Here is a 12,128-nt window from a genome sequence, read left to right as displayed (position 1 = left end):
AGTCAATTAAGGTCGGAATTGAACCCGGGTCCCTGGCGCTGTGAGGCAGCAGTGCTCACCACTGTGCCAATTCACCAGAAGTGGTTCAGTGATGTGACTGGACTATTTGGCAAGTATAGTCACAAAACCTGATGTATGCAAAATAGCAAGCCGAACCAACAGCACTCTTCACAGACTTAAGAAATGGGACCAGCCCAACACCGTCCATGGAATATTTGCTGACTCAAAATCTTACTTCCTCAATCAGAGGTAACATTTTAAAATAAGCTTAATTAAGATTCTAATTCCTTGACAGTTCCAGCATTCACCATATCCGCATACCCGAGCGGCAGAATTAAACGGCTGCACGTTTATTGAGTTTGTGAAGACCGGCCTGTCAAGGACTGGTGCCCGTAGGGGGACATGCATCCCATCAATCATCCCCTGGACATGGGGCATCCTGCTGATGCTGACGAACCCCACTGCCCAGGCATCCTGGTGGGCTTGGCCCATATTCAGGCTGATGTGTTGCACCAACTGGGCATATAAGGCGTCAGTGATGGCGCAGATGCATCTTTGCATTGAGGTCTGTGAGATTCTGGACAGGTCCCCACTCGGCACCTGGAAGGACCCGTTGTGTAAAGGTTCAGGGCGATTGTCACCTTGACTGCCTGCGGGAGAGGGTATCCCAGAAAACTGGCCACGCCTCTTGAACAAATTGATTTCGATTGTAATTTTTCCTTAACTGCATCCATTTGTTAAATTTCCAGGACCATTATACATCAATGAAATGAAATGAAAATTGATTATTGTCACAAGTAGGCTTCAAATGAAGTTACTGTGAAAAGCCCCTAGTCGCCTCATTCTGGCGCCTGTTCGGGGAGGCTAGAACGGGAATTGAACCGTGCTGCTGGCCTGCCTTGGTCTGCTACAATTACAAACTGTGGAGCATGGTAACTAATTGAATTGTTTTATGATAACTGTAGTAATAAAGATTTGTCAAATTGCCACTCCTAAATTTTTCAAGAAATATTAATTAAAGCAATTTTTTAAAATGGTATTCCAAAAAGACTGGCTAATTCTGCTGATCCATATCAAATTTTACATGCAAAAAATTTCAAATGGGTTTTTCAATGGAAACTTGGAGGAAAAACTTCTCAAAATGAACACGGATTACCAATTGTGCCCAAAGCAGAACCCCACATCCTGAAACACCAAAGGGAAGTTTCTGACAAGTTGCACGTTAATAATACAGTATATAACCAAGTTGAATGAAGAAAGTTCAGGGGAGAGCTGAAAAGGAGACGAGAGGAGCAAAACAAATGTGTGAGAACAAGCAGGTAATATAAAGGGGCATCCAAAAGTCTTTTATAAACTTTTATAATCTGCCCATAACTAATTGTCCCTCGCCAATATTGGCTGGGGACAATTGGTTATAACATAAACATAAGTCAGAAGAAGGGTGGGACAAATTGGGAACCAAGAAATAGCATCTTGGAGGTAGAGGGCAAGGCTGAGGTAATAAATGGGTACTGATTGAAGAAGATCATGCTACCAATGTCATTGTATAAGAGGAAGTAGCAGAGCAATTGGGTTGTCAAAAATAAAAAGGTACTTAAAAGGTTGTCTGTGTTCAAAGTAGAGAAGCCAAGCAGTTCAGAATGCTGAGCAAAGTAGGGGAGTAAATTGCAGAGGCTCTGTCCTCAATCTTCCAATCTTCCTTAAATGCAGGAGCGATTCTGGCAAACCGGAAGATTGCAAATGTTGCACCCCCTTTTTCAAACAAAAGTAAGAGACAATTATAGGCCAGTCAACCTAATCTGGGGAAACCTTTTGAGGCTATAAATCAGGACAAAATTCATTGATACCTGGACCATCAGTGATACAAATAGGAATCATCTTATAAAGCAAGGAAATTTTAACTTATCCATATAACATAAAACAGCATAAATCTGAATAAGCATTTGAAGTAATCTATTCCTATAAGTATTGTTGATTTTTAACAAGAACTACAATAAAACATATCTTTGATATGAAATCAGCTCAGTCGACACTCCAGTGTCATTGATTGCAAAGCCAGCAAAGAGATTCAAAAAACAGTAGATGGATTAACCTGTATTACAAACAGGATCATGAGTAAAAATTGAGATGTCTAGTAGGTTGAATATTAAAGTTGGTCCTTTCAATTTTGTTTTCATGAAAAGCTTTCAGAATCATTTCTGAATTCTTGACTTTTTTTAAAGCGCAATAGAGGTCGCTATTATTATTCAGGACATTCGTTGACAGTGTAAGATGTTTGCAATTTGTCATGACATTGTTATTTTTCCACTTTACGGAATGAATAATAGGGTATATCTGATATGAGATTATGAAAACATACAAATTAGAAATTACTCTTCATGATGACAATAGACAAACATTTCACACATTTATATAGCATTCCTTCATTTCAATTGATACATTAATCTTTTATGCCTTGTGTTTAAAATAATAGGCAGGAGAGTAACATTCAAGGAGGCTAAGTGTTCAGCACGCAAAATTACCAACAGGAGTTCTCGAAAATGGAAGTTCTTTATTGCGCAATGGTGCCCTCTTCAGGGTTAAATCAAGAATATGATAGATTGGCATCACCAGCTAAATTTGCCACTGAAATCTTATTTAGACCAGATATTAATATACTTATAAAGTCAATGCCAGGGACAAAAAAAAGAGTTGGGGAGTGACATTTTGTATTTGAATTTGTTTAAGAATAGATGACTGGTGTTTAATTATGAATAATCAATCATGGTTTCTACCTATAATGTCTGTTATTTACAGAATGTATGAATAACTAGACAATGAATGTGTTTATATGGTTAGAGCTACAATATTTACTTTCTGTTTAAAGTAATGCATATTCATCCTATTTCCTCCAAATTTACCCAAAAGAGAAAAATAGGGGCCTATCACTGAAATGCATGCATAAAGTATGGAAATTTTCACTGGCTATTTCTAGAAAGAAAGAAGAATCAAGGCATTTGCATTCCTAAGAGATCAAACAAATATCTCAGGACATGAGATAGATATTAAACTCACTGCAGATGAAGTAATGAACCTGGGCGGGTACTGTATTTTAAAGGCGACTCGGTGTCGATTTCTGGATGGGTGGTCAGTGTTGTGTTAATATCATGATATAATATTTTGGGCTTATTTCCTTTAGAGTGCTGAAGGCACCAATTGCTCAGAAGGGTTTGATTAAACAAGTTCTGGGTTCACTTGTTAAGACTAGGCATATGAGAACAATTATATATTGCTAGAGAACTTGAAGACATCACATATGTGTGTCAGTGCTCTCCTCAACGCACGTTGCGGACGTTACCAGCTATTGCATTTATTGCTCGTCCCTAGTTGCCCTTGAGAAGATCGTAGTGAGCTGTCTTCTTGAACTGCATCTGAGCGATCCTGAGGTGTTGGTACACCCACAGTGCTATTAGGGAGGGAGTTCCAGGATTTTGACCCAGAGACAATGAAGGAACAATGATATATTTCCAAGTCAGGATGATGAGTGACTTGGAAGGGAACTTCCAGGTGGTGTCATTCCCAGGTATCTGCTGCCCTTGTCCTTCTAGATGGTAGTGGTCAGAGGTTTGGAAGGTGCTGCCTGAAGAATTTTGGTGAGTTCCTGCAGTGCATCTTGTAGATGGTATGGCTGCCACTGCTCGTCGGTGGTGGAGCAAATTAATATTTGTGGAAGGGGTGCCAATCAAGTGAGCTGCTTGGTCCTGGATGGTGTTGAGCTTTTTGAGTGTTGTTGGAACTGCATTCATTCAGGAAAGTGGACAGTATTCCATCACACTCCTGACTTGTAGATGGTGGACAGGCTTTGGAGAGATACTTGCTGTAGGATTCCTTCCCTCTGACTGGCTATTATAGTCACATCACAGTATTTATACGGCTCATCCAGTACATTTTCTGGTTGATGGTAACTCCCAGGATTCAGCAATGGTAATACTATTGAATGGCAAGGGGCAATGGTTAGTTCCTCTCTTGTTGGAGATGGTCATTGCTTGGCACTGTGTCACGTGAATGTTACTTGCGACTTGTCAGTCCAAGCCTGGATATTGTCCAGGTCTTGCTGCATTTGGACATAGATTGTTTCAGTATCTGAGGAGCCATGATTGGTGAATATTGGCAGCCATCTGCGAACTCCCCACTTCTGACCTTATGATGGAAGGAAAGTCATTGATGAAACAACCTCAAATGGTTGGACTTAGGATAAACTAAAATTGGATAACATTCCTTCCAGAGATGCCATGCTGATATCCCTTAAAGGCATATTATAACATCGCCTTTTCTTTTGAAAGTGATATTCCCCCTTTCCAGTGAATTATAACTATTTACAACTCGTTCATGTTTAGTTACCATTACATAATGGCATAGAACTGATGAATTTATGGCCAAAATTTTACCTTCACGGTGCGGCAGAAGTCAGCTTGGCCGGAAATGGGTGTAAAAGCAACTCACACCCAAGGTCACATTGTTCGCACAATATTACACTGGTTGGCCATTTAAGGCCCACTTAACATGAAATGTGATGCCCATTAGCTTTTCAGTATTCGGAGGTGGGAATGCATGGACACTGGATCTGAAAAATGAATGTGGATCCTGCGGGAAATTAAAACACTGGAGAGACAGCTTCCTGTAGCTTGCCAGGAATTGTGGGGGAGTCTGAGGAAGTTGTCTCCAACCATTAAAATAACTTTCCTGTTGTCCAACAATGACCTCAGCACCTGGTGCCCATAGAAGGTGGGAGGGCAAGCCGGGTGCCCCACGTTTCTATGATGAGTGCCTGGGAGTGGCAGGTGGCAAATCCTTATTCTCAGGGACAGCAAGAGAAGGCTGCCCCATCTGACCACAAAGGTCTGGCTAGAGGTCGCTGACCAGGTCAGTGGGCATGATGTGGTGTGTCACATGTGGCTTCAGTGTCACAAAATGTTCAATAATCTTCTGCAGTCGGCAAAGGGAAGCGCTTAGATGACATGGACCTGTGCAGCAAAGTGTAGTCAGTGCCTGTTCCTCGAATGTCAGCACACGTGGCCTCAGTGCAATGCAGGGTCAGGTGTGTCACTGTGACACAACCCCCTAACTGGCCATGGGACAAACTGTAATGGACCTTCAGGGAGATAGAGCAATCATGAGGCTTCCTATTTTTCCCTGTTTGGAGAAGAGAAGCCATAATGCTGCAGAGCACCAAATAATGGGTGATGGAATTCCAAATCTCTACGTCCTCACCAAACATGGAAGAGATGGACTGGAGCTGGAGTGACTCTGTTGACGTCACTACAGAGCATGTGGCAATCCAGCAGCAGGGATGTATTACTTAAATACATTACACGCTTTCCGCTTTACTCCCTTAGTACAAATGACAACTTTTCTTCACCATAATTGCAAGATGATATGGAGCCGAATCTATGTGCCATATACTATTTCCTTTTAAACAATCTTCGAACTGTGAACTATGTTCCATTGTCACTTACAACTGCTCTGGCCTACCAAATCTTGTAAATATTTCATCCAACATCTCTATAGTTTGTTTTGTTATTATGGATTTCACAATCACTATTGCCGGCAAGTTAGAATCTGTTTCTAAAATCATGAGGAATATGTGACCCCCAATCCTACCAGCAGAGTCTACGTGTTTCCTCTGCCGTAGCTGCATTGGTCAATCCCACAGACATAAAGGTTGCAGTGGTGGAGTATTTCTTAGTTTTGCACAGAACTGACATTGCCCCATTTTCTCTTTGATTTATGCATTTAATCCTGGCCAAATATAACTGCATGAAAGTTCCGTCATCCTCACCACACCAGGATGCCCCTCGTGTAGTTGGTGAAGGAATTTACTTTGCAAGTACCAAGGAATAATCACTTGGATTCCCCTTAATAAAACTTCACTCTGGACTGTTTACTCAAGTCTTCTTATGATGTAGGGCTTAAGGTCTGGATTTTTATGATGTATGTCTTTCATTGTTCTTTTTTGAAACGTGTCCATACCCTTCCCCATCACTTGGTTCTTGTGTATTGTTAAGTAATGGGTTAAGAGACATTGCAATTAATTGTCTCATTTATGTTGAGTATCCATTAATTGACACTGATATGTAAAGGGGCTTCAGGTGGCCTCTGTCAGGTGGTGTGTTGTTAAGAGTTTTGTGCAGAGGCTGTGGAAGTGAAATAAATGGTGTTTGGTGAAAAGGAACAAGAACTTTAGACTCTTCATTTCACAGCAACTAAAACATCTAACAATAGTAGCAGAGGATGGTTGCTGCGCAAATGTGAAGGTTTGAAAGATACAACTTTTCCTGATCAAACCAAGGCATGAGTGAGAAGGGAAAAAAAAAGATACATGGCTGAACCCAGGATAAAGGTGGCTGGATATGACTATCCTCCCTTATTTTCTGAAAGGGAATCGTATGACCAATGGAGAAGTGCAGTAGTTATGTGGACTAAAGTAACTGCTTTGGGAAAGAGAAAACAAGGTATGGCATTGGCTCTTTCTCTACCATATGGCAGTAAAATTCGAAACAAAGTGCTTTCTGAGCTGGAATTGGAAGAGTTGGTCTCAGAAGAAGGTCTGGAGACTTTATTACATTATATGGATAAGATTTATAAGAAAGATGACTTGTTAAGTGCACATGAAGCATGGTCGGATTTTGATAAATTCCGGAAAATGGAGGCTCTCTCCATGGAAGACTATATAATGGAATTTGACAGACTACATAAAAGGCTGCAGAAACACAATCTGGAATTTCCACAGTCTGTGTTGGCCTTTAAATTACTTGACTGTGCTAGAGTGAGCAACATGGTTTTGACAGGAGTTCAGTTTACTGATAAGGATACCTTATTCGAACAGATGGCAAAAACTTTACAAATGTTTCTGGGGAAACATTCGATTCCGATGGCTCTGATGACCCAAATAGATCAGCCTGCAATAAAGCAGAATATGGAAGATACACTAGTAACAGGATGGCGAAATCGTATGGCTACGAACAGGGCTCAAGACTATAGACAGAGACCGAGACAAGGAAATTATGAAGACAGAAACCCAGTTAGAACCTACAATAGGAAGATGAACCCCAGAAATGCACGGGGCATGATAAATCGATGTTTTCAATGTAACTCTCAATACCATTATGCTTTCAACTGTCCAACTCATTATGATAGGGTGTTTCAAGCGACACATGACACGGAAGAGTCAGAAGAGGAAAAAGATAGTGATCAGAAAGAAGGCATTGTCCTATTGACAAGCAGCTTTACGCCGGTGATGAGAGTGTTGGTTGTAGAATCCTTCAACTGTGCTGTATTGGACAGTGGCTGCACATCTACTGTGTGTGGAATTGACTGGTTAAAATGTTACCTGGACTCTTTGAATGCTGAAAATCGTAACAAGGTTAAGGAATTTGAAAGTTCCACAAGTTTCAGGTTTGGGGATGATAATACTCTGAAGTCGCTGAAAAGAGTGGTGATCCCTTGCAATATTGCTGGAGTGAATCATTTCATTAGCACGGATGTTGTATCAAGTGAGATACCTTTGCTTCTGAGCAGACCATCGATGAAGAAAGCACACATGAAACTGGATATGGAACAGGATAAGGCAACAGTTTTTGGAAAGACGGTGGACTTACAATTTACACAGTCGAGACACTATTGTATTCCATTACTGACAAATAATTTTTCAAGTTGAGTGCTTAAGGATGTGTTAATGGCAGTTGAAAATGGGACTTTAGCTGATAAAAAGCGTGTGGTATTAAAACTGCATAGGCAATTTGCACATACGTCTCCTCGGAGGCTGAAAAATGTATTAAAGGATGCAGGGGTAAGGGATGACGACTATACTAAACTGATAGAACAGATTAGTGACCGCTGTGAAGTTTGTAGGAAGTACAGAAGGACACCAGCACGACCGATAGTAACCCTACCTTTGGCCAGGGATTTTAACAACATTGTGGACATGGACCTTAAGATCTGGGATAAAGCAAATAATATATTTATTTTGCATTTTGTAGATTTAGCAACCAGATTTAGTCAATCAACGATTGTACGAAGTAAAGAAAAGAGAGTAATTCTGAATCAAATCGTGGAAAAACGGATAGGGACAGGAATGGGTCCACCGGCAAAATTCCTTACGGACACTGGGGGAGAATTTGCTAATGATGAGTTTAGGGATATGTGTGAAAACATGAATATCAGAGTTATGAATATGGCGGCAGAAAGCCCATTTAGTAATGGTGTCTGTGAAAGAAATCATGCTGTCATCGATGACATGCTTCGGAAAATTTTGGCAGATCGACCAAATTGCAGACTAAATTCAGCTTTACCGTGGGCAGTACATGCAAAGAATTCATTGCAGATGGTTGGGGGCTATAGTCCTTATCAATTAGTGTTTGGTAGAAATCTGAAAATTCCATAGTGTCCCATTTTGGATGACCAGCCTCCAGCTTGGGAGGGGATTACAATTAGCTCTGGTTTTGCTGAACATTTAAATGTATTACATAGCAGTAGAAAAGCTTTTTTGGAAGCAGAAGTCTCTGAAAGAATTCGCAGAGCTTTAAGACATAACGTACGGCCATCATATGCTGTTTTTCAGCAAGGAGGCATGGTATACTATAAGAGAGACAATTCTAATGAATGGAAAGGCCCAGGGAAGATCATAGGCACAGATGGCAAAACAATTATTTTGCAACATGGTAATCAAACTGTTAGGGTCCATTCATCAAGGATAATGGGTACAGATTACAAATTTTCACATTTAGACAGAGCAGACAGACATGGCGAGGAACCAGAGTCATCTGGTATGCATGTGTTACAGAACTATGAGGACCAATTAACTGATATAGACAGGGTTTCTGTGGACAAACACAACACTTCTGGTGAATTAAAACAGGCCATTTTTCCGAAAGGGCAACTGCCAAAAGTTGGTACAAAAGTGACATACTTGCCTAAAGGGTCTAGTCAATGGAAGGATACAACTGTTATTAGTAGAGCAGGGAAGGCCACTGGAAAGTATAAACATTGGTTGAATGTACAGCATTCAGCGGAAGGAGTCAAGACAATGGATTGGGAAAACGAAGTTCAAAAATGGAGGGCACAGAAACGCAGTGCCAGTTCAGATAGTACATCGGATAGTGAACAGATCCGCAGGAAAAGGTCGAGAACTATTGAAAGGATATCCCACAGCAGAAGGGAAAGATCAAGCAGTAGCAGTACAGAACAAGATACCAGGTGGGAGAGGGGACGTGGTTTGTCAAGATCTTGGAACATGAGTAAGACTACGAATACTAATAGGAGTAGAAGCCCATATGCACGTGAGATTTTGGTGGCTTCAAATAAATTCGATGAAAAAGTTATCAAGAAGCTAAACAGCAAGAATTACATAGTTGGAGTGAATTTGGGGTATACACGAAAGTACCGGATAGGGGACAAAGAGCTCTATCCCACAGATGGATTTGCACGGAAAAGGTTCTTCCGGGTGGAACTTATAAGGCAAAGGCCAGGCTCGTGGCAAGGGGATTTGAAGAAAACTTAGAAGATCAGGATTTAAGGGTAGATTCACCTACAGCAGGAAAGGTTATTTTAAAGATCTTCTTGGCTCTATTAGCCACAAAGGCATGGGAATGCAAATCTATAGATATAAAAGCTGCCTTTTTGCAGGGGCATCAGCTCCAGAGAGACATTTTTCTCTGTCCTCCTAAAGAAGCAGCTAACTCAGAAGGGGTACTCTGGAAGTTGAACAAATGTGTACATGAATTAAATGATGCATCTAGAGTCTGGTATTTTTCGGTAAAGTTAGTTTTGTTAAAGGTAGGCTGTGCCAGTTGAAAGCAGATCCTGCAATGTTTTACTGGCACTATAAAGGAAATCTTTCTGGCATTTTTATGATGCATGTCGATGATTTTTTGTGGGGTGGGACTAGTGATTTTGAAGCTATTACAATCTCTGGTTTGAGGAAAGAATTCAGGGTTGGAAGTCAGGCTTCCGGTGCATTTAAATATATTGGCCTGGAAATTGGACAGACTAAATTAGGGGCAACTTTACGTCAGCAATCTTATTTGGAAAGCATCACCCCAATAGCAATTAGTCATGGCCGAGTTTCACAAAAAGACGCAATGGTTTGAAAGATAGAAAAAGAGCAACTACGAAGTTTAATTGGGCAACTGAACTGGTTAGGTAGACAGACTAGATCGGACGTGAGTTTTGATGTCTTAGAGTTGAGTACAAAAATTAATGATCCCAAAGTGGAAGACATAATAAGAGCAAATAAAGCGTTGGCAAAGCTAAAAATGCAGGAGTGTGTTTTGAAGTTCCCGGTTTTAGGTGACCTTAAGCACTTGAAACTCATAGTTTATAGTGATGCGTCCTACGCAAATTTATGTGATGGGGTTTCAAGCGCATTAGGTTTTATAATTTTCCTTTTGGGAAACAATGGTAAATGTTGCCCACTTGTGTGGGAAACAAAGAAAATAAGGAGAGTGGTAAAAAAGGACTTTGGCTGCTGAGACGTTAAGCCTTGTAGAGGCGGTGGATATGGCTTTTTATATAAGTATGATATCGATAGAAATTTTGGGATTAGGGGATTTGGGTAATATACCTATTGACTGCCACATTGACAATAAATCCCTGTGGGAAAATGTGCACTCTACAAAAAGTGTCAATGAAACGAGGTTACGGATAGACATCGCAAGTTTGAAGCAGATGTTGGACAGAGGGAAAATAACAAAAATTAAATGGGTCGACAGGAGCTATCAACTGTCAGACTGTCTTCCGAAAAGAGGGGCGAGTTCACAGAAACTTTTGGATATTGTTAATGAAGGGCACTTGTTTCTGTGACTGTTTTTTTTTTTTCTTTCTCGTCCAAACCAAACAACAACAAAAAAGGAAAAGGGGGGACAGCATGTGTGTGTTTTTGCGTTTCTTGAAATTTTGTTTTCACCTAATTATTTTTTTTCTCCAAGGAAGGGGAGACTGTTAAGTAATGGGTTAAGAGACATTGCAATTAGTTGTCTCATTTATGTTAAGTATCGAATAATTGACACTGATATGTAAAGGGGCTTCAGGTGGCCTCTGTCAGGTGGTGCGTTGTTAAGAGTTTTGTGCAGAGGCTGTGGAAGTGAAATAAATGGTGTTTTGTCAAAAGGAACAAGAACTTTAGACTCTTCATTTCACAGCAACTAAAACGTCTAACATGTATCTCTGCACTTGACATGAAGTCACAGGTATATTAACCACATGTGAGAAACGTACGAGGCAGTTTTTCTGTTTCTGAGACTAAGTATCGTAATCGGCGATCGGGCGGAGAATCTCTTTCGACTCCAAAATCGGGATGGTGCCTGTTTTTGGATGCTTCACTCCCTCCAAAGCAATGTCATCGTCGTGTACAGCGTTGGGACGGCCTCAGGATGTCATCTAATGATATCACCAATGCTCGGCCTCCAATGGGGCAAGTTCCCGACGGCGTGGGACACCTGTGCTCTGAATTTTCAACAACCTTCGCTGCAGTCAGGCAGGGGCGGGCAGCCGTTCCGCTCACCGGGGGGCTTCAGCGGGGGGACTGGTGGCGAGATGGCCCGGGGAGGTACAGTGGGGTACTATCTGACAGACCAGATCCGTGCGTGGCCGGAGCCATGTTGTACGGCGCAACCGCTGCAGGTGGTCGCCGTGCACATGCATGGCCACGGACCCGGCAATTCTCTGGCTGTTTACGTCTGTAACGCTGGGAGATTTACATTGCGCTGACTTTTTCATCGTAAAACTAGTCACATCCTCCGGACATGGGGCTGGATTCTTCACTCCCTGACGCCGAAATTCGTCAACAGGGCGGAGAATCCGTTCTGGAGCCGAAATCGGGAGCGGCGCCGGTTTTTCAACACTCTGCTTCCTGAAAATCGATGTACTCAAGGAGTACAGTGCGCCAAGTATCCACAGCCTCAGGCGATTGCCTGAGGCCCACCCACGACCCCACGTCGTTCCCCAATTCACCGGGCCCCAAAAAGCGGCGTACCCGCCCCGCTGAACCCCGACCTGCGGCCATTTCTGGAGGGCCCGCCCTGCCATTCTCTGCCCCAACCGGCCAAAGTCCCGAAGGCATGGGCCACTCACGGTCCTGCCAGTCGGGACAC

This window comes from Scyliorhinus torazame, chromosome 11 (genome assembly GCF_047496885.1).
Source record: "Scyliorhinus torazame isolate Kashiwa2021f chromosome 11, sScyTor2.1, whole genome shotgun sequence".
Classification (NCBI taxonomy): Eukaryota; Metazoa; Chordata; class Chondrichthyes; order Carcharhiniformes; family Scyliorhinidae; genus Scyliorhinus; species Scyliorhinus torazame.
The sequence above is the reverse complement of the archived record's forward strand: the minus strand, read 5'-3'. Positions refer to the sequence as shown.